Source organism: Thalassophryne amazonica, chromosome 3 (assembly GCF_902500255.1).
Source record: "Thalassophryne amazonica chromosome 3, fThaAma1.1, whole genome shotgun sequence".
In the NCBI taxonomy this organism is placed as follows: domain Eukaryota; kingdom Metazoa; phylum Chordata; class Actinopteri; order Batrachoidiformes; family Batrachoididae; genus Thalassophryne; species Thalassophryne amazonica.
In genome coordinates this window covers 69,833,035-69,860,046 of record NC_047105.1, presented here as the reverse complement: position 1 = coordinate 69,860,046, position 27,012 = coordinate 69,833,035, and the positions used below count along the sequence as shown (strand labels likewise).

Below are 27,012 nucleotides of genomic sequence, written 5' to 3'. Positions count from 1 at the left end.
ATTTTCTTTGCCTGCATCTCTTTCCTCACCACATCCAGAAACCTCTTATTTGGCTTCCTCTGCACATGTCCAAACCATCTCAATGTTGCCACTCTGACTTTGTCTCCAAACAGTCCCCCTGTCCCTCTAATATGTTCCTTCCTAATCCTGTTCATCCTCATGACTCTCAAAGAAAATCGCAACATCTCCAGCTCTGCTTCCTGTCTTTTTTGTTAGTACCACCGTCTCTTAAGCCGTACAACATAGCTGGTCTCACTACTGTCTTGTGAACTTTCCCCATCACTCTTGCAGATATTTTTCTGTCACAATCACTCCTGCCACCTTCTCCACCCACTTCACCCAGCCTGCACTCTCTTCTTCACCTTCCTATCACCCTGTCCATTACTTTGGATTGTTGACCCCAAGTATTTAAACTCATCTACTTCCACCTCTCTGTTCCTTGTAACACACTATTCCACTGGGCTCCCTCTTATTCACACACATGTACTCAGTCTTGTTCCTACTGACTTTCACCCCCTTCTCTCCAGAGCACATCTCCACCTCTCCAGGCTAGGCTCAATCTGTTCCCTACTCTCACTACAGATCACAATGTCATCTGCAAACATCATAGTCCATGGAGACTCCTGTCTGATCTCGTTCTTCAACCTGTCATCACCATTGTGAACAAGAAAGGACTCAGAGCTGATCCTTGATGTATTCCCACCTCCACCTTGAATGAATATGTCATTCCTGCGACACATCTCACCACGTCACACTGTCCTTGTACATATCCTGCACCACCCTCAAATACATCTGTCACTCCAGACTTTATCATGCAATACTACAACTCTTCCAAGTCCACAAACACACAGTGTAACTCCTTCTGTCCATCTCTATTCTTCTCCATCAACACTCTCAGAGCAAACATTGCATCATAGTTCTCTTTCTCGGCATGAAACCATATTGTTGTTTACAGATCTTCACCTCGTTTATATGCCTAGCTACTCTTTCCCATAACGTCATACTGTGGCTGATCATCTTTATGCCTCTGCAGTTACTATAGTTCTGCACATCACTCTTGTTCTTAAAAATCAGATCCAGCACACTTCTTCTCCACTGCTCCGGCATCCTCTCACTTTCCAAAATTTGACTTAACAGTCTGAATACAAACTACACAGCCATCTTTTAAAATTTCCATGCCTCCATTGGGCTGTCATCTGGACCAGCTGCCTTTCCACTCTTCATCCTCTTCATAGCTGCCCTTACGTCATCCTTACTAATCACTTGTACTTCCTGATTTACTCTCTCCACTGTTGTGGGATAGAACCTCTGAGGCTCGAGGAGTGGGCCCCAGGCAGCTGGACATGAAAGGTTTAATTGCAAAACAAAGGTGTTTAATGACCCCAAGTGAAGAGTGAAGTGTTACAAAAATCTCCAAAAGCAAAATCCAAAATGTAGTACAAGCAGATGATGTGACAAAATCAATAACCAAAAAACAACTGTCAAAAAGTTACAGTGAGGTGGGACTTACAGCAAGGTGAACACAGACGGACAACAGGAGTGACTGGGCGCAACAACTGAATCAGAGATAAACAACTGACAACTAAACAGACAAAGTTGTGGCTTAAAAGCAAACTAAACTAATGAACACAGGTGTAACAATTCAAGGGAGGAACAAACACAGTATATGAGAACTGAATCAACACAACTCAACAGTGGAGGGAAACCAAAATCAACATGAAATCATCCGGGATCAAATGTGGAACTAAAACCGTGACAGCTCGACTTACAAACATAACAGAAAAACAACACAAAGGAGAAACAACAGGTAGGCAACAGAAATGCAATAAACCCGAGATGGGAGTAAATAACAGGGGACAGGGGAATGGAGGACAGGACAAGGACTGAGGGCAGGTGACGAGGACAAGGTCACATCAAGGATAATGCGCACACTCATCCCTGAACACACACAGATGACAATGACAGGGAAACATGCAGGACGACAGGGGTGCACAGCATTTCACATACATACACACGCACCCAGGGCACGGGAGGAAGAGACATGCTCCACGCACGACAGACACACTGGACTAAACCACACACATTCACACATATGCCCACAGACCATAGGAGGAGGAGCACATTGGAGGACAGACCCACACACACTCACACACACACTCATGACCACAGACCCAGATGACAGTACTACACTCACACAAGACAGAGAGACACTAGAAAGATCACTGCCCACATGCAGGGATGCAGACATGACAGAGGACAGGAACCGCATAAAAAGAACACAAAAAACTCAACTGAACTGAACCCCAACACCCCACATCATCCAGCCTTTTCTCTCTCTCTCATATTTTTCATTCATCAGCTCCTCAAAAATTTCCCTCCACCTTCTCAATACACTCTCCTCAATTGTCAGCGCACGACCATCTGCATCCTTTAGCACCCTAACCTGCTGCACATCCTTTCCAGCTCTTTCCATTTGTCTGGCCAATCCTAATTCTTTTTCGCCAACCTCTTTCTTCTTACGTTTTCCTGAATATCTTCATTCCACCCCCAAGTCTCCTTGTCTTCCTTCCACTGTCCAGGTGTCACACCCAGCACCTTAATAGCTGTTTCCCTCACCACATCTGCAGTACATTTCCAGTTGTCCAAAATTGCTTCACTTCCATTCAGTGCCTGTCTCACCTCCTCTCTGAATTTCACACAAGATTATTTCTTCAGTTTCCAACATCTGATTGTTTGTGTGGCTCTCACTCTCTTCCTCTTCTTCACATCTAAAGTCATCCTACAAAGCACCATCCCATGTTGACTAGCTACTCTCTCCCCTCCCACCACATTACAGTCTCCAGTTACCTTTAGCTTGCATCTCCTACAAAGAATGTTGTCCACCTGTGTGCACCTTCCTCCACTCTTATAAGTCACCATGTGCTTCTGCTTTTTCTTAACGTAAGTATTCACAACAGCCATTGCAAAATCTGCTATCATCTGCCCTTCCATATTCCTGTCCTTGATACAATATCTACCTATTACTTCCTCATCACCACTGTTCCCTTCACCAACATGGCCATTATACTCCAATCCAATCACCACATACTTGGTCACACTCTCCACCACCTCATCTAACTCACTCCAGAAATCTTTCTCCTTCATCTCACAACCTACCTGTGGGGCATATGCACTGATGTCATTCATCATCACCCTTTTAATTTCCAACTTCACACTCATCACCCTGTCAGACACTCGCTTAACCTGCAACACACTCTTAATATAGTCTTTCTTTAAAATGACACTGACCCCATTTTTCTTCCGATCCACACCATGATACAACAACTTGTACCCACCTCCAATGCCTATGGCCTTTCTTTCCATTCACTTGGTCTCTTGTACACACAGTAAAGCCCCGTCACACATAGCAAGAATGTGCAGGAACCAGGTTGACACAGCAAAAATGGTCATAATCTGGATGCAGTCGGGAGGAAAAGAGGCGTGGTCAGCGTGGTCAGCCTGGTCAGCGCTAAAGTGACCTCTCATCAGGAAGAGGGTGCACTGGCAGGAGCGTGTGTGTGTCTCACATGACAAGAGTGTGTGCGTGTACGTTCGTAGAACAAGTGAGCCAAACAATGTGCGAGTGTGTGGCCAGATGAAATGTCCACTCAGCTGCGTGCGTGTGTTCATAATGGCTGAACGAGCCACTACTTGCGCGCGTGTGCCTGCATGCGTAGAACAGGTGATCAAACCAGCGTGCGAGTGTGTGGCCAAAATGCTCGCTCAGCTGCATTGTATGTGTGTTCATAATGGCTGCACCAGCCACTCCGCATGCACACATGGGGCGTGCGCGTGCGAGCACAGGAGCTGTCCATCCAGAGAACGCACAAAAAGGCTGACAACTGTCAGTGATCACCTGCTTGTTGACAGTCCGGTAAAAAATCCCTTTAGGTGTTTGATCAGTATATACTTGCATTACTAGATTTTATTCATCCGGCTGAACTCCATAACTGCTGCTGAACTGTGCCGGTGTTCTGTCAAGGTGTGCGTCGAATTGTGCGTCTCGTCTCATAAATCGACAGTTCCCCATCTCAACAATATTGTGCTGTAAATACAGTGTGCACATGCAAATTTTAACTGTTTAAAATTGAAAAGTTTGTCTTTGTAAAGACAAAGTTTATGTGTGTTTCCTTCAGTGAGGGAGCTCAATTCCATGTGTGAATGTTCCGTCGACTTGAGCAGTCGAGTTGATCATCCCGACAATGTTGTACTGTAAATACAGCATGCACATGCAAATTTTAACTTTTTAAAATTGAAGAGACACTTTTTGCTGTTGTATTTTCATTCCTTGGTCACTTGGTTGGGGAGTTCAATGCGGTTATGTCAACCTGACGGGGGGAGGTGTGAAAATCTGGGTAGAGAGAACTGCACATGCGTGCGCATGCGCAGTTGCGCAGAGGGCTGGCCTCTTGATAGGAATGACATCTCGTCAAAACACCAGCCATGCGCCAACTTCCCACATGTGCACAACATTCTTCAGATGCAGCCAGCAAACTTTTCTTCTGTCTTTTTTACACTGCTTTTTTTTTTTTTTTGGGTGACCATTTCACTCGATACGCATCTTAACACAACTGTAGTTGGATTATCATGCGGGACAGCACTTCACATGGGATTTATTCATGCACAGGTGGGAGTTTGCATTTGTCAGCTGATCGATGTGGAACGTGGGGTACTGGAGGTGAATTGCATGTGTATTTATGTTGTGATGGGCTGGGGAAACATTTCCACATCATACCTGCTACAGACTTAGGAGGTGAACATGTAAAAATGCGTGCATTACAGCAGCGACATCCCATTTAACTGTGTTGTGGGCGTTGCACCGAGCCTCTGACGCGCGCACAGTGCCACATACATTGTATTACATATCAACATTCCTTTGCCCTCCCTGGCCGGGGTTCAGTTGAAGTGAACAATGTGGCACAACATGCTGGCAGGCTTTGCTGTGACCGATCGATCACAGAGCTCAATCAAATGCGATCAGATAGTTTCAAATGCTGTTTTGATGCTGTCAGAATATGTAGACTGCACACAGATGATGCAAAAACTGCATATAGACCGCCGCGAGATGTGCGTCGCATCTCGATGGCATCGAGAGTGTTTTGAACATGTGCAACACACTCGATACAACCAAGCGAATGGGACCAAATATATAGATGCTCACAGACTGCCGTCTACTGGTCTTCAGACTGCACCTCAATATTTCCGATTGTGGCCGGATGCGTCATTCTGACGCAATTTGGCCTTAATCGGTGTATGTGTGACGGAAGTATGTCTTCCTTTCTCCTCTCAACATTCAAAGTTCTGACTCTCATTTCCACTCTTGTAGTTTTCCTCTGCTCCCTCTGTCTCTGGACACATTCTCCTTCTTCGCCCAGCAGTAGCCCAATTTATGCCAGCACCCTGTTGAGCAACAGCAGCGGTGACGGCCATTGTTAACCCAGGCCTTGACCAATCCGGTATGAAAATTGGATTTGTAATCTGCATTGCTGTCTTGGCTTTTTCTTATACCAGATGTCCTTCCTGATGCAACCCTACTCATTTATTGCATTTTTTGCTGCCACTGCAGAAATGTATCTGTATGTGGTGAAAATATTGAACTTGTAGAGACATTCACTTATCTTGGAAGTGACATTCATGCAGGGGCGGTCCTGGAGGCGGGCCGACCGGGCAGCTGCCCGGGGCGGCATCACGCGGGGGGGGGCATGACCGTGCAGGGGGGAAAAAAAACAAACCCTGTCCAAAAAAAAAACAAAAAAAACGTGGTGGGGGGGGGGGGGGGGGTTTGTCCTGTTCGTGGTTACAACGCGCTCAACTTTTGTTCAGAATCAGCTTCTTATTACTGGTAACGACGCGGCTTTCCCCTCACTCATTCCCGCAGCTTCACAGTGTTTTAAACGGTCCACAGAGTTCAATAGCGACACAAAGCATGCAGCGAAACGAGACTAGTCATTGGATAAATGCTGGGCTTTGTCCCGCCCATCGGACGCTCAGCGTGTCTGGGGGTCTATGGGGGCAGTGGGCTGGCCTCGTCCTGGCCCGGACACTCAGCTTCTGCATGATGATTGGGATGATCTGTCTGAGGCTGAATCCCTTTTTGATTGACAACGAAATGAGCGAATCAGCGATCTTTTGGTGTAAACATCCGTGGGAGCATTTTCATTCTGTTCTGAGTTGAACCGGAGACTTTCCTAATCCTTTTAGCGGCATTTTCTTTGTTAAAAACGATTAGCGACAAATTGAGTTTCTATTTCTGGTGTTTTTTTTTTTTATAGCTGTTTGTGTTTGGAGACTGACTTCTATCACTCTTTCTGACTTCTATCGCAGTTTCTGTCCCTACCGAGCAGCGGGTGCTGCTGAGCTCCTCCACCGTCACAAAGCACTCAAAGGCGGACACACTTCACACTAGCCTCGCGCCAGTCCCTGCTAGCGAGCTAGCTAGGTAGCAAGCTGCACATAATGGCAGACAATTTGAATGTTGTGGACTGGATTTGGCGAAGCCATTTGATAGTCTTTCCTTACAAAGAAGCCATGGCTGCTGTCATGGCTTCAGCTCTCAATGGTTTGCAGGCCAAAAGTTAAAGCAATAGCCCCCAGTGCAATGTTTGTGCATTGCTATGCACAGAGACGAATCTGGTTCTGTCTCAGGGGGCTAAATGTTTATCTGAGTGCAGAATATTTTTTGCATCACTCTCTGGGTTTGCCACATTTTCCTCAAAATCCCCAAAGAGGATGTCTTTCTTGAGTCTGCAGGCTGCTCAAGGTTGCCCAGAAATGCTCCTACTCGATGGAATTTCACATCACGGATAGTGAGCACTTTGGCAAACAATTATGATGCCTCCTGCTAACTTTTGAGATGATCATTGCAGATAAGTCCATGGATGATGACACATTAGACTGTGTCAATTTCTTGTGTTTGTTATTGCAGTAGTCATTAAAACCGGAAATTTGTTCTTGAAAATAGCTGTTGTGAGTTCATTTGTAGGATTGTGGGTGTTCTGGATGAAGTTAGTGTTTTCATGGGTGGTGGGGCTGAGGTGGTGGCCATGTTAGTGTGCGCGGGGGGGGGGGGGGGGGGGGGGGGGGGCGGGGGGGCACGCAGGGGGTTTCGCCCGGGGAGTAAATCACTCTAGGACTGCCACTGCATTCATGTGTCTGGGTTCGCGGTGGGTTCTCTATCGATGCTGATATCTTTGCAAGAGATTGAAGGTCTTTAAGGTCCTGTTGATATCTGTCTTCCTGTATGATTGTGTAGCTTAGATGCTAACCAGTGCCCTAAGGTCACAACTGGATACCTTTGGTACCTTGGATGCTGCTGGAATGACTTTGTGTCAAACATGCAGTTACTCAGGGAGATTACTGGGGAGCATCAGCTTACATCATTTTGGCCATGTGACACATTTCTCTATGCGTGATCCAACCAGTCTAGTCCGCTGGCTTTTTTGGGGGAGGGGGGGCTCCTGTCATGAAATGACTCACATTTTCGTGGCACGGTTTTTTTTTATTTTTTTTATTTTACTGTTGCTAACCCTATCCCTAACCCTAACCATGACCCCCCCCCCCCCCCAGCCCCACGTTACCCCACATTTCCTGTTACTACCACAGAATTCATTTGTGATATGTCACATAAATGTGGTGCATTTTGTGACGGTAACACAAACTATAAAATAATTAATGTTTCCTGATATTATCCTAAAATGCCATGAGACTGGGTTGATCCAGCACACAGGCGCCTGTGTGTTGAGGGACCTCATGGCTGGAGGAGGCCAAGGAGATGGCAGAAGATAGATGTTATCTCAGAGATGTGGGGATGGACCGGTTATCTGCCTGGGTGGTTGCCATCCAGGACGCAAGACAGTTCCATGGTGCTTGGGTACTGTGAGCACGGCACCAGAGCATGGTCCCAGACTTCACTTGTGTTCTTGCTAAATACCAGCTGAAAAACTGTTTTTTCCAACCTACAGGGGTGATGTGTCAGGAAGAATAGCCCTTGGCCAAACCGCTCCAGCCGTCCACGTCTCTTCTATGTTCCAAAATATTCACCCTCCCAACATATGGAGACATCGGAAAGGCGCCGCTTCCCTTGACTGAGGTAACACACATGCAGCACGTGGCAGAGGAGGCACATGAATGAACAGCTGCTAAGAAGCTGCAGTAGTGTCAGATTGATTTAAAGAACAAACCTGCCTGTGTTGTGTAGGTAACTGTGTCAGAAGAAGGTTCCATCAGTGGCAGTTTACAGCGCAGTAAGAGGAGCAGGAGGACCTGGAAGAGACTGTGGTTTCTCCTCAAAGACAAGGTGCTTTACACCTACCATGCACAAGAGGTGAGGGGAAACACTACATCAGTGGCAGAGCTTTACAGAAACCACTGAAATGCCTGGCGAAAACTTTTACTGCATTTTGTTGTTTGTTGCTGAATGCTGTTGTGTACAGGAGACGGTAGCATCAGAGAGTTTGCCTCTGTTGGGCTTCACAGTGAAGCTGCCTTATCAGCAGGAGGGAGAAGATGAAAACACCATCTTCCAGTTGTACCACAAAAACACTTTGTATTACACTTTTAAAGCTGAGGACAACTACACCGCTCAGAGGTAAACTGCAAGCAAACTTAAGATGCTTATTGAAAACATGTTTACATCCTTTGAAGTGTCAAAAGTGTAACGTCTGTCCGTCTGTAGAGAGCGGGACTGTGACATCAGCGATGAAAGGAATTTGGTTCACACAGGCTATACGTTAGCACTAGTACTACTGGAAGTAACATCACTATTGGGTTACAAAGTAAAATTTTTGAAATTGAGAACTCTTCAAATGGTGAACTGTTGTGTTTGAAATGCCTTCACATGATCACAATGGAAAACCATTAGGAACAGAGTTTGCGAACAGCACCAGCAAGTCAGATCACCGAGCTTACAAAGAGGAGTAGAAACATAGAAATGACATACAAATAAGTATTTAAAAAAAGTTGTATTGTTTTGTTTAAAGTGGCTACAACAACGGATGTTGTGTGTGACAGTGGGAGTCACAGAGCGAGTGGTGACCTACATTTGTGCACACGATGGTATTCTGGTACCTAAGAATCTCAGCGTTGCCAACTTTGGAACTTTGGCTGGAGTGAGACAATTTTTGGTAACCCTAACCCTAATTACAAAAAAAAAAAAAAAACAGTCCTTGTTTACAAATATTTCAGCAGCTAATCTACAGGCATGTGAGAGGCAAATAAAGAAAAAAAATGCTTTTAAATGGATGGGGGTCAAGAGGGCCCTAGTTGGGGGGTGTGGGGGCAAAGCTCCCCGGAAGTTGAAGGATTTTATCCATGCTAATGCTCCCCAGAACCATTTCTGCAGTGAATTTGCAAGGAGAGATAGGGAGGAAGGAAGCAGCTGTTTATCCAACTCTTTACAAGCTGGACAAAATCACCTTCATATGTCAGCAGCTTCTGGAGAGAAGAGGAACAGACACAAGCCTAACACCACTGAAATTATCTTGTTTTTAAATAAAAACCTTAGACGCCCTCAAATCCCCTTCATTTTGTTCAGCTAAAGTCATAAGATGCACACAGGGCTGGATCCAGAGTGAAAATCTGACAGATGCATTTCTGCCCAATGATAAAATAAAAATCGTACGCGTCTTGTTATTCAATAATCTTCATTCTTTATTCGTGTGCAACATACGCTGTCACAACCTTTTAATATACATCATCGACCATAGGGAACACTTCTTATTTGTATAAATATGATGTCCTAAATAAACACTACTATAACAAATATTGACATGATGGATCCTTGATCTCTGGAGATAAATAGGAATAAACAAAATCTGTAGTTTTGTCAAAAGCATTTCCTTTCAGACATTATTGGCATGAATGTCTTTCCATATATCTGAGCTGAGCTCTTGCAGCTGTGCTGCATGTCAGGATGTAATTTATAAAGAAATACAGCACGTCTCATTTTGGGAGGAAAAAACATTTTAGTTGATTGTAGTTTATTGTCTGTATTACAATGTTTGTAAGAGGTGTCATTTTATTTAAAGCAGCAATTCATTTTGTAGTTATTAATACCGACCGGACTCGGCAGAGAGCCGCGCATCGTTTGGAGCTGTGACAACGGAACGGAGGACGATTCTCGTTTCTTGACTACAACAAAACAAGAGTCCCAGTTAGTGACTTTAATCCACACAAAAGTGACTCACAGTATTTTAATGGCTTTGAGAGTGGTTAAGAAGTGGACTTGCCATTTCTGAAGAGCAGCGAATCAAAGAACCAACGAGCTAGTGGATCAAAGCATTGCTTCAATGGTTCACGCTTCAAAGTGGAGTCGTGCTGCAGAAACGGTTGATTACAGACCCGCTACAGACCAAACCCTGAATATCTGTAAGACTTTATTTGTATGTCCGTATGACTCTGAAACTCTGAAAAATCCGTATAATTTCCAGACAATCCGTATAGGTTGACATGTATGTATGTATGTAACCAGTAGTGGGCACAGATAACCAAAAAATTAACTTCGATAACAGATAATAAGATAACTGAAAAGTTATCTTTGATAAAGATAAACCACCCAAAAATGTATCGGAAGTTACAGATAATCGATAAATTCCGGTGTTGTTTATGGAACATTTGCAGTTGCTAAAGAGCTGAAATTGATTTTTAACACAACCACTTTTGAAAGCATCAAAAGCGGTAATTGACCTGAAGAATAAGCAATGAATGTTAGACCATGCTGCCCCCTACAGGAAACAGCACAGTCAAAGAGAGCACCCACATAATCAACTCTTTACTAATCACAATCATTTCTCTTTCAACATTCTGCCCCTGTTGGAAGCTCTTGTTTACAACAGCACTCCCTCCACAGAGGCATTCCGGTCAGGCGGAGGTCTTGAAAAATAAGTCATACTAACTTATGTTTTTTTGAAAATACTGATAGAATAACTCCATTAATGTCAATTCTGTCATTTGTACAAAGTTAAAATATAACATATATCTTTTAATGTTGAATAAGGCACTAATTCTGAGGTTTTGTAACAAACACAGACCACAAAGCATTCTGGGTAAAAGTGCTAAACAGTGATTGGTTCAGTAATCCATTATGTAAACCAACACGTTAATGTGACGTGTGTCATGTGTTGGTTTAAAGATAAATGTGCTTTTGTAAAATATTCCATTTTTATTTGTAAAAACAGGCATTTTACAGAGCCCTGGAAGTGTCATCGCAATGCATGTTTTAAAACTTTTATGATGTTGTAAAACGTGGCACTCAATATTAGTAAGTAAGTAAGTAAATTTATTTATATAGTGCCTTTCACAGACATAAGGCCATGTACACACGTTGTCGGGTATTTGTAAAACCGAATATCTTACCCTTTCAGTTTGGGGAAAAAAACTTAATCCACACTACGTCGTTTAAAAAAAAATCCATCCACATCGAACCGTATAAATGTGTTGTAATTAGTCTGCCAAACCTTTGGGTGGCGGTACTGATTAAAATTCTATCCAATCAGGAGCCTTATTCTCTTGTCATCACTTCCACAAAAACTAAAAACATGGCGCCAACCTCGTTCGTGTGGACCGATAAGGAGTCGGAATTACTTCTAACCGTAGTTTTAGAATACAAAGTTAACAAATATATGCACACAAAAAGCGCCTGGACAATGGACAATACCAACACTTTGAGAGCAGCCATGTACCCAGACGTTTAATATTGCCATGAACACTCCTGGCCAGTAGATGGCAGTAGCGGCCTTGAAAAAAATGTCAAACAAAATTCCAGATAATCCGTGTCTGCTACATTTAAAATGCGTGAATTTAACAAACACAAATACACTAATGTCTATAACCTAGAGAATATATTCACGAGAGTTTTAGGCACTAGAGTTTAATGGTGTTATCTGTGGACCCTGAACAGAGTGTCTGAAATGCATTTGTCCTGTCGTGAACGTCTGAGATTACCTTATGCTACCCATAATGCATTGCTGCCTGGCACAGCATGTGCTCAGAAAACCTTAAAAATTAGCACATTACTTTAAAACGAAAACATATATCTGATATTTTCACTTTATAAACTTCAGCCATGACAATAATTTTAAATAACTTGTCTAAAATGAGTGGTTAAAATTTGAACCATAAGTTAAACATGTATGCCTCTGGATGACTTGGTGACATTGCAATTATATTAGTGTGGTGTTAAAGGAAATGACTTTTTTTTTGGTCAGAGGATAGCACAACATGCCTATTCGGAAACTTTCAGCAGGTAGGTCTCAACAGCTTTAACAGTTTTAAAAATGTTTTTCACTGTTCAGCTTAGTTTAGTACGTTATCAGTCTAAAAGTTATCAGACGGTAATTCATCGGAAGATAATTAGTCTGAAGATGGTTTTTAAATTTATGTAAAAAGATAATCCGATAATGAAAACATTATCTTCAATAATTATCTGTTATTGGATTATCGGAAGTGTGCCCACCACTATATGTAACGTCAACTGGACTGACGCTATGTTTGTTTGATCCGGTTTGAATTTTCCTGTGTACACCTGTGTGGTGCATTGTGGGATCAAATCAAAAGCTGTTTTCACCGCGGGGACACGTTCAGCACTATTCAGGATTATTCAAGATTTTTTTTTTTAACCGATGACGAACGATGCGTAGAAAAATCTGACCGATGCAACTGCATCGGTCCAAACCGGTCTGGATCCAGGCCTGGCACATAGAACCTTTATTATTTAACATACATAACAGTGCCTGTTTCATTGTTCCATGCAAGTGCTATGTTAAAGATTGGCCAGCAGATGTCGCCATATTTAATCATATCAAATTGTTATGGAGGTTTACTACTGTGTCTGGTTCAGTAGAGGTGTGATTGCGGACTGTTCATCGGTCAGAATGCATCAGAATGCAAGGATGAAGCTGGATGAATCTTGACTGTATTTATTGTAGTTTGTTACAGGATATATGCGTATGTATGTGTGTGGTTCTGTAAACAAAGAAATAAACAGAATATTAGCAATATAATATAAATTACAATCTGTACATAAATGATATAATAACATCACAAAACATTCTAATGGTAATGCAAGAATATAATAATAAAACTCTAAACCAATAATAATAAAGTTCAGGCACTTTACGGCCACTTGAAAAGGGGGTAGGCCTCAAAGCCTCCACTACTAATGGGCTATTAGCTAATAATAAAACAAACAACACTCATATACATCCCAAAACACTCATAAAAGTACATAATTACTACTTCTATACATAAATCAACTTACACGTCAGAAACCCCCAAAACTATGTCTAAATAATATTAAAAGGCACACGGAGAAAACGGAGAATAGCTTAGCATTAGCGCTAAAGCTAACATAGGTAAAAACACAGATTACACACCCCAGAATGACCTACATTCACATAGCACACTGAACCCAACAATGACACCCACAAAGACACCCACCTATCTCAAGGACGCACACAATAACACACAACTTATTGCTGAGGGGACATGCAACCACCTCTGATGCACAGGTAACACTGAATAACTCCGTGCACTGTTTTCTCTCAGACTAAGTACTGCATCCTAATATACATAACTACAATGCAGTCCTGCCTTCATAACACAAATGTTTCGAAACACAACCATTTCAGCACAATTGCTTCATATTGATTCACTGGTTCAAAATGCATTGGTTTCTCCGTCACTAATAATTAGCAATACAATACGCAAGTGACCACGAATTTTTAGTGCATGTGCATAGATAGACTTACAATACTTGCTAACCAGGATATCTGCAGACCACCATGTGCACAAAGGTAGGTCACCAGTGGCTGGGTGCAGGATGTGGGCAATGTGGGCATCGAGTGATTTTTAATTTGACAACTGGCCGTATGTGTACACAATGTAGAACATCAAGAGAAAATGTCAGGGAACGTTAGCATTGGTAGGTCATCAAAATAAGAAGACTTCTCTGTGGACATACAGATCAACTCAAATTGTCTCTGTTTTGGCCAAATAACACTCCTTTACCTACTTGATGATCTTCTTTCTGTACTGTAACTTGCTGTGGATTTTCTCACCCAACATTGTATTTTTTTTTTCTGTTAACAATTTTGTCATTCTTTCTCGTCACCCGTTGTCACGGTTGTTTGTTTAGATTTATATATTTTTAATACTATCCGGTTAAGTGTGATGTAATGCATAATGTGATTTTCAACTTCCGGGTCCAAACAAAAAAGGCACTCTCTTATTAACATTGAGAACTGCATTGAGAAGCTCTGATCAGGCTGCACTTAAACTGTTGCACACTGACAACAGCATTAACATCGCAACATAAAACTCTTTGTATATTGTGCATAAAACTCTCCTATATTAACTATATTAGACGTTATTGCATTTGTTTTATGTAAAAATGCCAGCAGCTCAGGTCGTTTCTCCGTTATTTTCAATGAGAGTTACTGTGAGCTGCGATCGCTTCCTGTTCATGTCGTTCGGGGGGAAAGTGAAGTTTGCACGTTAACGTCCTGTTTATTGTCCTTTACAACGCTGTTTGTCCTCTTTGTTCCAGACTAATATATATAAGATGTCTGAAATTCGGTTTGCGTTTATTAAATTCCATTCAGATTAAACGTAGGAGACACGGATCATTGGTAATATTTGTTTTAGCACGTTTTCAGGGTCTCATGGATGCAGTCTCTTATTAACATGATGAAAAGCATTAAAAAATGACATTTTAGTAGTACAGTAGAACCTTGATTTATGAGTTTAATTTGTTCCGTGACCAAGCTCGTGAACCAATCTGCTCATATTTCAAATGAATTTCCCCCATTGAAAATAACTCAAATAATTTTAATCCGTTCCAGCCTTGTAAAACATCCCCAAATCACTCTAAATTATGAAAAAAAAACAAAAAACTGTATGATTCTTAAAAGGATCATACAGATGTAACTTTAATTGTAAACTTGCAGGTCTTTAGACCCGGAAACAGATTTATCATGTGATGCGTTAGTCAGAGCTTAACAACTGGATTCAGTGTTCACCATATGGAAATACAATACACACAAACACAGAACAAATTAACTAATAAAATAAAAGTAAGTCCCTTCGGCTGCTCCCTTGTTTTCACTCGGAGTCACCACAGCAGATCCAAAGTGGTTGTGCTTAGTGTTTAACTTTACTCACAAAATATCAGCTCAACTGTGGCGCATACACTGGTGTTGTAGTTGATGTACCTCAAAACTTAGATGTTGGAACTTAAAAGTTTGACTTCAGCATATTTGATGGGAACTGCTGCACAAAATTTGCTGTGTTGCTTTTGTTAAAACAAAAATCATCCAACAGTCGTGCGTGAACAGATAGATAGATAGATAGATAGATAGATAGATAGATAGATAGATAGAAAGAAAGAAAGAAAGAAAGAAAGAAAGAAAGAAAGAAAGAAAGAAAGAAAGAAAGAAAGAAAGAAAGAAAGAAAGAAAGAAAGAAATTAAAAAAAAATGAAGATCCAAAAAAGGCACAAGAGGAACATTCATGTTTCATGAGACCAAATAAGTGGATTATTTTTGCAATGAAGTGCTGGATAACGTTGAATGTTTAAGATACCCTGTTGGGTAAAGGTGGAAGTTGGAGTTTTCCTGAGTTTGGAATTCCCTCCTCTGGTGGAGTTTTCTTCTTCCTAGTTGAAGGGCATAAAGTCCAAATTCCCAGTTTCCATCAAATGCAGCATCAGTTTCACAGTGGTGCATCCCTGTAGGGTTGACACCTTTGGACCACACCAGACTGCACCATCGTGATGTTGAAATGGGTAAAGATTCTTTGTACCCCCGTCACACTAGAGGCCGAATGAGACCGAAAGAAAACTCGACCCACATTTGGGACGTGTCGAGATGCATTTGCGGCATCGGACAGCATTCTGAGTGCAGTCCAAACATTCGGGCACAGTCATGCATGCGCCCTGAATGTTTGTTTTGCACATCTAAACGGAAACTTTGGGGAATAATCATACACAGACTGAAGTTTATGTCCAGCAAATTTCAAGGAATTTGCTGGAAAATTTTTGTTGGGTTCTGTTTTGTGTGTGTATGTTGTGCTCTGTTTCTCTCATTGTAAAATGCCATTTAAATTTAAATCAACTTGCTATTGGTTGTGCTGACAAATGACAACATGCTAGTCTTAAAATTAAAGCTAAAACTAACTGAACATAAACCTAACTGAATCTAAAACAAACTGAGCATAAAGCTATCCAGCTATAACGCTAACAGAGAAGCTAATGAGAGCTATAAACATGCTAACAATACTATAACGGAATATAAAGCTAACTGGGAAAGTAACAGAATCTTTAAAAATGCTAACTGAATTAAAAAAACCTCATTATAAATAAATACAAATAATGCTAACAGAATGTAAAGCTAAGTGAATTGAAAACGGACTAAAAAGAAGCTAACAAATAACTATTTTCCTTCAAATGGAGTGAAAACCTGAACACCACACAGTTTGAATGTTTTCTGCAAAAAAAAAAAAAAAAAAAAAAAAAAGCATGTTTACAAGGGTGTTAGAAATGTATGTCTCTAAAGCAAATATGTTTCTAACTTGGGAATGTGCTTGAAACAAGCCTAGTATAATGTAGCTGTACTTCACACTGACAGGGACAACAATTTTAATTTGAGATGAGGAAGATGCCTAAAATAACCAGAAGACTGACTTTCCTCTTTTAGCAGTTACAGTTTGTTGTTTAACTTTTTTTTTCTTTTGCCCTCAATTAAAACCTTGTCCTCACACAGGTGGGTAAATGCCATGGAGGAAGCCACAGTTTTATAGAACCAGCTTCTCTGGATGTGCTGCTGAAAACTGAGGTCACCCGCCTTTCTTCTATTGTGAACTTCTTTTCTAAAAAAAAAAAAAAAAAAAGAAAATATCCTGGAACCCACACTGGAAATGTAGGAAACAATATATTTCCTCATCATCACTGCAAGTTCGAACTTACTTTGCTGGTCTGCAGTAAAGAAGACATTCTGTAAGAGGGGACACGATCGCTTACTTTTTGTCAACCTTGAGTGTCCGCAGTCTGCTGTTGCAGCAGGTGTGACGCTGAGAGGCGTTGGCCCAGATACCTGCCGGTGCAGAACTGTGATGTGACCTGGATTTCCCCCAGCAGCTGATCAGCAGAGCTCCTTCAACTCCTGCAAGAGCTCGTGGATTATGCTTACAATTCAGAGTGGAAAGATTGCTTTTAACATTCATATTAATTTATGTCAAATATCTTGAAACACTATGAGCAAATCTTTTTAGTATCAAAAAATAACTCCTCCATACATTTTTCATAATGGAATAGTCAAGTAAGGCCCTGATCTTCAGTTAAAGTATTAATTATTAATGTATTCATTTCAGCATATGTTCATGGACTCTATAACTAATAATCTTATATCAGCCATAAGAGCTAGACAATAATGAGTTATTTTACATGGATTAAAGTGTCTTTATCTCTGCCATGTACTGTATGCAATGATTAAACAATTTGTTTTTTTGCACTTATATATGAAAAATTAAAATGAAAAATGAATGTGTATCTTTTCATTCATATTCATCATTTATCCTTGATTCCCAGAAGATTTAGATACAACCGTAGAGTTTACTGAAAGATACAGTGTGCAGGATTTAGTTTCATCTACATTTTAGGTTGCAGATTCCATTATGCAATCGGCTGCTGTGACTGTGGTTCCCTTCACGTTTTCACTTCTTTGGTGATGGGGGTTCATGCTCCCTGGCCTTCTCTTGTGATCGTCACTATGTATGATCCTTCACAAAGATGAGGGTTCTCATATTTGCTACCCTGCACCAGCATCCAGTAGAAGGTGTATAGGAGATCAACCACTGATTCCTCTTCTTTAACCTTCAGTCTTCTGGTGACACTATAAAATGCAAAAGGCGGAGTAGTTGTGTCTCTTTTTGGCTACTGTATCAACATGGCAATGCAATATGGTGGCCTCCATGAGGGGGCCCACTTCCATGCAGATATGAAAGGCTAAGCACATCAATTTAATGTTAGATGTAATTATACACTAATGAACAGAAGGATATGAATGCTATATTCCATTTCTGCTAATAAACACCCAAACACCAACATACTGTAGTTTTAAAGAGCTTTTGGGGGAATATGTGATACAGTGTGTATAGACTGATTCACTGATCTGATGCTGATTTCTTACATTATTACTTTAGAACCATATACAACAGGATAATGATGGAAAAAGTGTCTGTGATTTCTTGTTATCCTTCTCGTGCTCTCTAGATGGCAGGACGACTAAACCCTGAGCTGCAGCAGGCTGCCACTGTGCCCTTACTGCTGTAGTTCAGCACATAAACTAACAGCAAACTAACAGTGTCATGTCAAAGCCCAGGCATTTTACACTCAACTTAGCTTGATGACATGTAATCCATGTGTGGCTTCGTCAAATGGAACATCAAGTTGTTGAGCTTTTCTGATCACAGTTTCAGCTGCTTGGACAGAAACTAGGGGATGAGTGATACGCAGACCAGCATGCTGTACAGCCAATGAAAGGCCAGGCCCCCTCCGCTTCTCTTCTCCCCCTGAGGCTTAGTGACCCAGAATAATATCAAGCAGAAAGTTTGTTTTCTGGGGCTGCTAAAAAGTTGGAGACACCTCGTCCTATATAGGGGACAGATCATTCATCACTCTGGTCTGTTCAGCCCCATTTTTTCCCCTCTCACTCTTTTGTTGCTTTACACTTTGAGTTTTCTTTGTATTTATTGGCCACATTGCTTTCGGTGCACAATTCTAAGCCCTGCACCTGTTATGACTCTTGTTTTGTTTATTGGAAGTGATACAGGGCAAATATGAAAGATGAAAGAAGACATTTCATTGTTAAACAGCATAAAATCTGAGTAGCTGCCACATACCAAAGATAACAGTGCTGCGAAAAATGGGTGATATCTCAAGCTTTAACATACTTAACATTTTTGATGACATCAAAATAAAAATATTTTTATGCTTCTTCACATTAAAATTTCTTTATACTCACAGTGAAAACAAGTCTACAACTGCACAAAATTAGAATATCAAAGTCAACTAAATAATCTTTTACCATCAGATTTTTTTTTTTTTTTTTTTTTATAGAGAAGTACAACAACAGTACAGTAAGTTCCTTCGGCTGCTCCCTTGTTTTTACTCAGGGTCGCCACAGCAAATCCAAGGTGGATCTGCATGTTGAACTGGCACAACTTTTACACCGGATGCCCTTCCTGACGCAACTCCACATTACATGGCGAAATGTGGCAGGACTGGGAATCTTCCACACTGAAACCAAGTGCACTAACCACTTGGCCACCACCCCTTTCTGAGTTGGGTAGTACAGTACTACGTGGCATATCTGTCTGTAGTAGGCAGTTTTCAAAAACAGAGTGATTTTGCAAGAAGAGTAATAATGAGGGGAGCCATCAAGACACCTACATCAACTCTGGAGTTATAGTCTTCTGTGGTTGTAACTGGAGTAAATGGCCATATTGAAACCTTTGTCTTTTGCATCACCGGTTACACAGCTTCATTGTGGAGTGGCGCAGAAAAGCTTTCTTCAAAGAAATAAAATTTCACTGATAGCTTCCCAGAAGGCACAAAGGAGATTTGAGTGTAGTTTTGATGTGTTTGCTTGTATGAAAATTCTCTGTTCCAGATTTGTGATGCAACAGACAAAAGTTACACTGCACACACTTTACCCAATCACAGCCATAAACACACATCCAACAGAGTTGTTAAGGGTGTCTTGATGGCTTCCCTCACTCATCTTCTTGTACAGTCAATCATTTTTTTGAGAACTGCCCATTCAAGACAGATTACCATACATTACCCTGCCATTTCTAGTTTTTAATGGTTTATGTAAATGAAATCCAACACATATTCAGTGACTTATTACATTGTCCATCCCCTGACTTGTCTTAAGAAAACAGACGATAAAAGTGATGACTTCCGCAGTTGTTTTGCCTTTGGTATTTTTGTTTCATCATGTTGATGAGATCTGCTTTCATTTTTAATTTAAAGCACACATTTTTTTTTTTTTTTTTTTTTTATAAATTTATCACAGAGAAGCCTGATTTTTTTTTCTAAAGGTTTGGTGTCATAAACAAATTTAAATATGCTTTTCAGTGGCTTTTCTATAACACTAACTTAACATATTCAAAAATAACCCATTTTATCTGAAATGAAAAGTGCAGTCCATTAGTTGCAGACCCAGCTTCCCTATCATTTTGCTGTACTTCTGCTTATGTTTTTTTTTTTGTTTGTTTGTTTTTATTGTTTTTTTAGGACACTGTAGCACAGTAAAAACTGGGAAATAGGGTAGCAAGTCAGCGATTCTTCGTCTGCTACTTATTTTGAAAGACTGGATTAAAGCCTTATGGTTGATGGTGGAAAGATAACAGTCTAACCTTAATTCTGTACCACCACAGGCAGCAGCAGAGCAGACAGAAGCAAATAATCAATCCCACACAGCCCACTCAGTAAGGTCAGATACTTTCAGCTCTGCTGAATTTACTCAGTGTGTGGAAACCTAGGACATAAAGACCTGAAACAGTTTTCCGTTTATTTATTTACTTATTTATTTTTACAGAATTTGGCCTGTGGTGAGCACTAATCAATAACAATCACACACATATTTGTGGGCATTTTCCAATTTAGTCTGATAAAATTAGTGAATAAAGGAATGGCAGTTTTGTTTTTAAAAATACCCTGCGGATAGCCGGAGGAAGAGACAAAAAGATGTGGAGGCAGCATAGAAGGATGTACTCATGTCCCACTTTGCAAACTCTTTGCAGCCTACACTGCCAAGTCAATGTTACACCTATTCCTCCTCTACTGAAGCTTTAAATAGCCCACGCTCCTCAACAAACTGAGAAAACCAGAAGCACTCGGCATTCTCTGTGCCTCCGAAGCAACATTTATTATCCCCATCTCCTAAACACGAGGTCTGCGTCGTGCTTTCCATTCTGCCTGCTCTGTTATTGGCAACAATCTGTAGAAAGTCAAGCATAAACATTTCAACACTAAAGAACAGTTCAGAGGGGCCCGAAGAATCCAAGACCCAAGACAAATGTGGTCAAGGCGTGTCCATCTGTGTGTCTGCTTCTACAACTCAAAAATGATGTCCCCATTTTACTTTTGAAATAGTGGCTTAAGGTGAGAAAAGTTGGTTTGTGCTCAGAAGGTCATAGGTTCAAGTCCATGATCAGAAAGGAAAATCATCGAGCAGCACCTGCATGTGTTGTATATACACGGTGTGAGTGAGGATACAGGAAGAGACAGAAGCTTTTTGTCTGTAAATATCAAAGCATTGAAGTCTTCTAAGTGTGCACCACAGTCTTCTACGAATGATGTCTGTGTATGAGTTATCTTAATCTTCAGGCAAAGAGGAACGTCGACACACCTGTGCCTGATCTTTTCCTGGCAGGTTTCACTATTATAGCCCATTACAGCTGCAGGAGGTGATGGACTGCATTACTCATTTAGGTCCTAGTTTTTTTAACTTAGTATTTAATGAGTGGCTTCATGATCAGTGAAGCCAAGTTGACATAAACAACATAAACAGTTTACTTATTCTTCTCCTCATAATATATATATACGAGGTCTGTGAGAAAAGTATCGGACCTTATTATTTTTTTCAAAAACCATATGGATTTGAATCACGTGTGATTGCATCAGACAAGCTTGAACCTTCGTGCGCATGCGTGAGTTTTTTCACGCCTGTCGGTTGCGTCATTCGCCTGTGAGCAGGCTTTGTGTGAGCACTGGTCCACCCCTCTCGTCGTTTTTTTTATTGCGAATAAATGTCTGAACAATTTGGAGCTTTGCTGCATCAGTTTTTTTCCAGAAACTGTGAGAGACCTCCAGGTGGACACCGTTCGAAAAATTAATATGGCTTTCAGGGACGATTTTATGGGGATTAAACAGATTACGGAGTGTTACTACCACTTTAAGGATAGCCCACAACTTTGGCTTTGTTGATCCGGGAGGTCGTCTGACTTTCACAAAAGGCAGGAGACATGGACATCAGCACTTTTTGGCACATTCCACTGTTACAGGAGTTTTTTTCATGGAAAAAAGAAGCGGATGAATGCGCCACCATGCCGCTCATGGCGCGGGACAAAACCACCTCGGTGTTGGTCTAACAGGACGGCTTTGAGATGGCTTTCAGACGGATTCCGGTTGCTTTTCAGTCGTGTGATTATCCGATTGTGATTGTGCATGAGCTGGACATGCCCCAACATGTCCTGTGAGGCTTCATCACGGCGTTGCTTTGCGCCAAGCGGCTCCACCGCGACGCACGGAACTCCTCCGCACGTCTGTCTTAATGTGCCGAAAAAGTGCTGATGTCCACATCTTTTCACAATTCCTGTGCTAGTCAGATGACATACCGGATCAAGACAGCGTCCATTTTAGAAATGAATGGCACATTTCACTGTTACAGGAGTTTTTGTCATGGAAAGAGGAACAAAGGCGGAGGAATTCCGCGCATCGCGGCGGAGCTGCATGGCGCAAAGAAACGCCGTGATGAAGCCTCACAGGACATGTTGGGGCAGGTCCAGCTCATGCACAATCACAATCGGATAATCACACAACTGGAAAGCATCAGAATCCTTCTGAAAGCCATCTTAAAGCCGTTCTGTGAGACCAACACCGAGGTGGTTTTGTCCCGCGCCATGAGCGGCATGGTGGCGCATTCATCTGCTTCTTTTTCCATGAAAAAAAACTCCTGTAACAGTGGAATGTGCCGAAAAAGTGCTGATTGTCCACGTCTCCTGCCTTTTTGTGAAAGTCAGACGACCTCCCGGATCAACAAAGCCTTCACGTTGGAAATGATCTGGTTGTTTCAGCGGGGTCTGAGCATGTCGATCGGCGCTGGGAGCGCGCCGTGCTCTCAGCAGTTGTGGGCCGTCCTTAAGGCGGCAGTAACACTCCATAATCTGTTTAATCCCCATAAAATCGTCCCTGAAAGCCATATTAATTTCCGAACGGTGTCCACCTGGAGGTCTCTCACAGTTTCTGGAAAAAAATTGATGCAGCAAAGCTCCAAATCGTTCAGACATTTATTCGCAATAAAAAACGACGAGAGGGGTGGACCAGTGCTCACACAGAGCCTGCTCACAGGTGAATGATGCAACCGACAGGCGTGAAAAAAACTCACGCATGCGCACGAAGGTTCAAGCTTGTCTGACGCAATCACACGTGATTCAAATCCATATGGTTTTTGAAAAAATAATAAGGTCGGATACTTTTCTCACAGACCTCGTGTATATATATATATATATATATATATATATATATATATATATATATATATATATATATATATATATATATAGTATATGCAGCATTGAAAGAAATAATCTGTGGAATGTGTGTTATAGTTGAGAACCACATTCCTTCGATGCAGGAGCCAATCTGCCACCTCCTCCTAATCTAAAAATTACCCTTGCAACCCACCATCCATGTATCACCATCCCCCGCTACATAAACACATTATGTGGAAAAAAAAATGGGGTATTTTTTTTTTATTCCCTCTCTTCTCCTCTGGCTCCAGCCGTGTGAGCCGTAGGTTGTCGGCGTTGCTGAAGTGGTGCAGTTTGGTTATGCTGGGTGTTTCCCAGGTAACCTCTGCACCTGGGAGGGGGGGGGGGGGTTTCAGGTGTTGTTTTTTTTTTTTTTTTTTTTTTGAGTCCCTGTTCCACCTCCGGCTTCAGCGCGCCTTTGAGCCATCTGCCATCGGTGTGGCTGAGGTTTGGGGCAGTGGAATATACCCGCAGCTGGTGGCTGGTTTGGAAGTCGGAGGGGTGGCGCCATTTTGTGCCGTCTGCCATTACCGCTGTTCCACTCCTCCCGGTTGACTTCTGGGGTATAGTTATGGTTGGCGATGCTGGACGTGCTTCCAGTTTCCACTGCGCCGAGGGGGTGGGGTTGGGGTTGTTTTGTTTGTATGTTTTTTTTTTCCTTTTGTTTTTCCCCCCAGTTTCCGCCCTCAGGGTGTGACTGTGGTGTCCTCTGGGGGGGAAAGGGCTGTGGGTCCATCTAGCCATAGACGGCCGGGGCTGGGTCCGTTGGTCATGAGGGGGGGCGTCTCCTGGGGTTTGATGGAACGGTCCTCTGGGAGGCGCTGGAGTCCCGTGGGTGACTTTGGATCCCAGAGGGACCTCGGCTGTGGTTATTACTCCTGGAGCTGGCGGGATGTCCTCTGGGGGGTGTTGGTCCCTACATGTCGTCGGGGGGGGGGGGGTGTTAGCATTTTTATTTGCAAGCTTAAGTTTGGGTTGTTTTCTTTTCTCCTCTTCCCGGGGTTTGATGGGACGGTCCTCTGGGGAGGGGGGGGGGGTGGTTTGGTTGTTTGTGTTTGTCTTTTTTGTTTTATGACTAATCAGACTTTAAACATGGTTGGACAAAGGCTGACCGCACAGGTTCAAGAACTCCTGGCCACACCTGTGCAAATTGACTGACAGAAACAAAGGCAAAGATGCAGTCAGAGGAGAAGACGTCAACCGTTCTGTTAGATGAAGATTCTGTTGGAAGATGAATGCAGATACGGTTTCCAGCCATGGTCCCTGGAGGGGGGTGTTTCTCCTGGGCCAGGTTTGTGTGGTCGCCGGGAGGCTTCCCGTGAGGGTGGGGTGCTGTTGTATGGCTGGGGGTGCCTCGCTGTCTTCTGTTTCTGTCTTTTGTTTTTCCTTCCAGTGGCACGCGTTTAGGACTGAGTGGCTGTGTGGCTGAGCTATCAGGACCTCACCCTGATCACCTGAGGCTGGTCATGTGCAGCTCATCAGGACTCACAGCTGTGGTGCATCTACATGGATTGGGGCATGGTGGCATTTAAGTCTGGAGTCTGGAGACTTTGTGACCAGACGGGTGAGATCGTCGTCTTGAGAGCCATCTCATCATCATGGATGCAGAGACCGTCCAGGTCTGATGCCATGGTCTGTGAAAGAGGAGGGGGTGAGGTCTCACGCTCGTCAGAACACTTCCTGAGGTACGTTAGGTTTTGTGACTAACATAGTACAGTCAGTAAATGTGGTGTCCCTCACACCTTATTATATTGAGCTGTTATGTTAGTCGTTTAATCAGCTTCCACTGCAGTTGAGAATGTGAACTGGGTGTTCCATGCCTGCAGGGTGGGAAGCTGATTAGTGATTAAGCCAGGAAGTGTTTGCTGTTTATGTACACCTTTGAGTGGTCTCTCTGTGTGTGGAGTGTGGACTCACATGATGGTTTCTTCTTTTCACAGACTCGGTTGTCGCGGCCACCTGGGGGGTGTCGGCGGGGTCCTTGGTCCGAACTATTCTGGCTCCGGACCGTTTGTGCTGCCTGGAGCGTACCGTATTACCACCTCACCAGACCGCACACTCATTTGTTTGTATTTATCACATCACTGTTTATGTTATTAAATTCAGTTATCCTTTGTGCCGTGCTCTGCTTATTTCATACTGGGTCCTTCAAACGCTGGTCGGTTCTCCGTCCTGCGTCCGACACATAACAAAAAGCACAAGATAGCCTCTACGATGAAACAGGGTTGTTTAGTTTCTCAATGACATCACTTCTGGGAAGACTTTTGCCTGTTAATGTTGACCAGAGCAGATACAATATGGATCCACATCTTGATTTGGGTTCATAGTAGATGTCCTTCCCACTGTCATGATCCCTGTCTGTCTGTCCTTGTCCTCTGGCTCCCCTTTATGAATGTTCCTAGTGTTGATATTATCTGGGATCCCTATGGGTTTTCATGTCTGTATGCTGTCTTTATCGTTGTATGTCTTTGGTGTTTATTTAAATGCAGTTTAGTTCCTGAGTTATTGTAGGCTGTTTTTATTCTGTTTCATTCCTGTGTTTATTTTATCGTAGTTTTGTTTCTTTACACTCCCCAGCTGTTGTCAGGTGTTTACCCTCACCTGTGTCTCATGTGTGTGATTACCTTCAGTGTGTATTTATACCCCTCCTCCCGTGTTCCTCCCGTGCATTGCCTGAAGGTTATGTGCCTTGTTGCTTTCTTCTCGCCAATATTTGTACAGATTTCTCGTTTTGACTCCTTGTTACTGAGCCTGTTTTTCCCTTGTGTATTTTTGAGACTGCCTGCCACTTATTGGACACTGTTGCTTCTACTGATTGCCTTGACCTCTTGCTCTGTTTTTGGACCACCTGCCTACCTATGCCCTCTTGGACACTGTCACCTGTTTGGACTGATAGCCTTTGTACCGACCTTTGATGTCTCCTATACGTGAGTCATTAAAGACTGTTTTGAACTACCTGGTGTTATCTCTGTGTTGGGGTCTGAACCAATAAGTGATTGTTTGCATTCTTTATATATTAGTGAAGTTGCCAGCATTATAGTTTTTACAAAAATGACTGCAGTAATTCAACATGCAGATCCACCTTGGATTGCTGTGGCGACCCCGAGTACAAAACAAGGGAGCAGCCGAAGGGACTTGCTTTACTGCAGTAATTATCATTGAGTTGAGACTACAAGTAGAAGTACACATATCTGAGCCATTTTCCATCTTTCTCACTCACATCAAGCAGCTGCAATAACACGCATATGTCTTCCTGGTAAAGTGCAGAGGTGGTGGCCAAATGGTTAGTGTGCTTGTTTCCAGTATGGAAGGTTCTCGGTTCAAACCCCACCCCTGCTCATTCTCATGTAATGTGGAGTTGCCTTACGAAGGGCATCTGGTGTAAAACACCTTGGATTTGCTGTGGTGACCCAGAGTGACAAACAAGGGAGAAGCTGAAGGACTAAAGACAACAACAGTCTAATAGACACTGAAGGTCCCAACTTGGGTTAGGCCCTGCATACATAAAGAGATTTAATGGCTGCAAAATTATTTTTTCCCACTTGTTCAAAATGAGAACGAAGCTGCACACAGCAGCCTCCAGAAAATCTTCACACCCAATGTCTTGTTTTTTTTTTTTTTTTACCTCCAGAACAGAAAAAAAAAAAAAAAAAAAAACAGCTT

General features: G+C 42.3%; 1 long non-coding RNA gene and 1 pseudogene across 1 annotated transcript; one reads left to right on the top strand and one right to left on the bottom strand.

Annotated features, from left to right (window-relative positions):
* LOC117506981 overlaps positions 1-17,544 on the top strand; it is a 111,358-nt pseudogene extending 93,814 nt beyond the window's left edge.
* LOC117506982 lies at positions 119-6,446 on the bottom strand. The gene is made up of 3 exons (XR_004559595.1): positions 6,434-6,446; positions 767-771; positions 119-258 (listed from the first exon to the last, which is right to left on the bottom strand). It is a non-coding gene; the product is annotated as an uncharacterized LOC117506982 (long non-coding RNA).
* Positions 17,545-27,012: the final 9,468 nt, after the last annotated feature.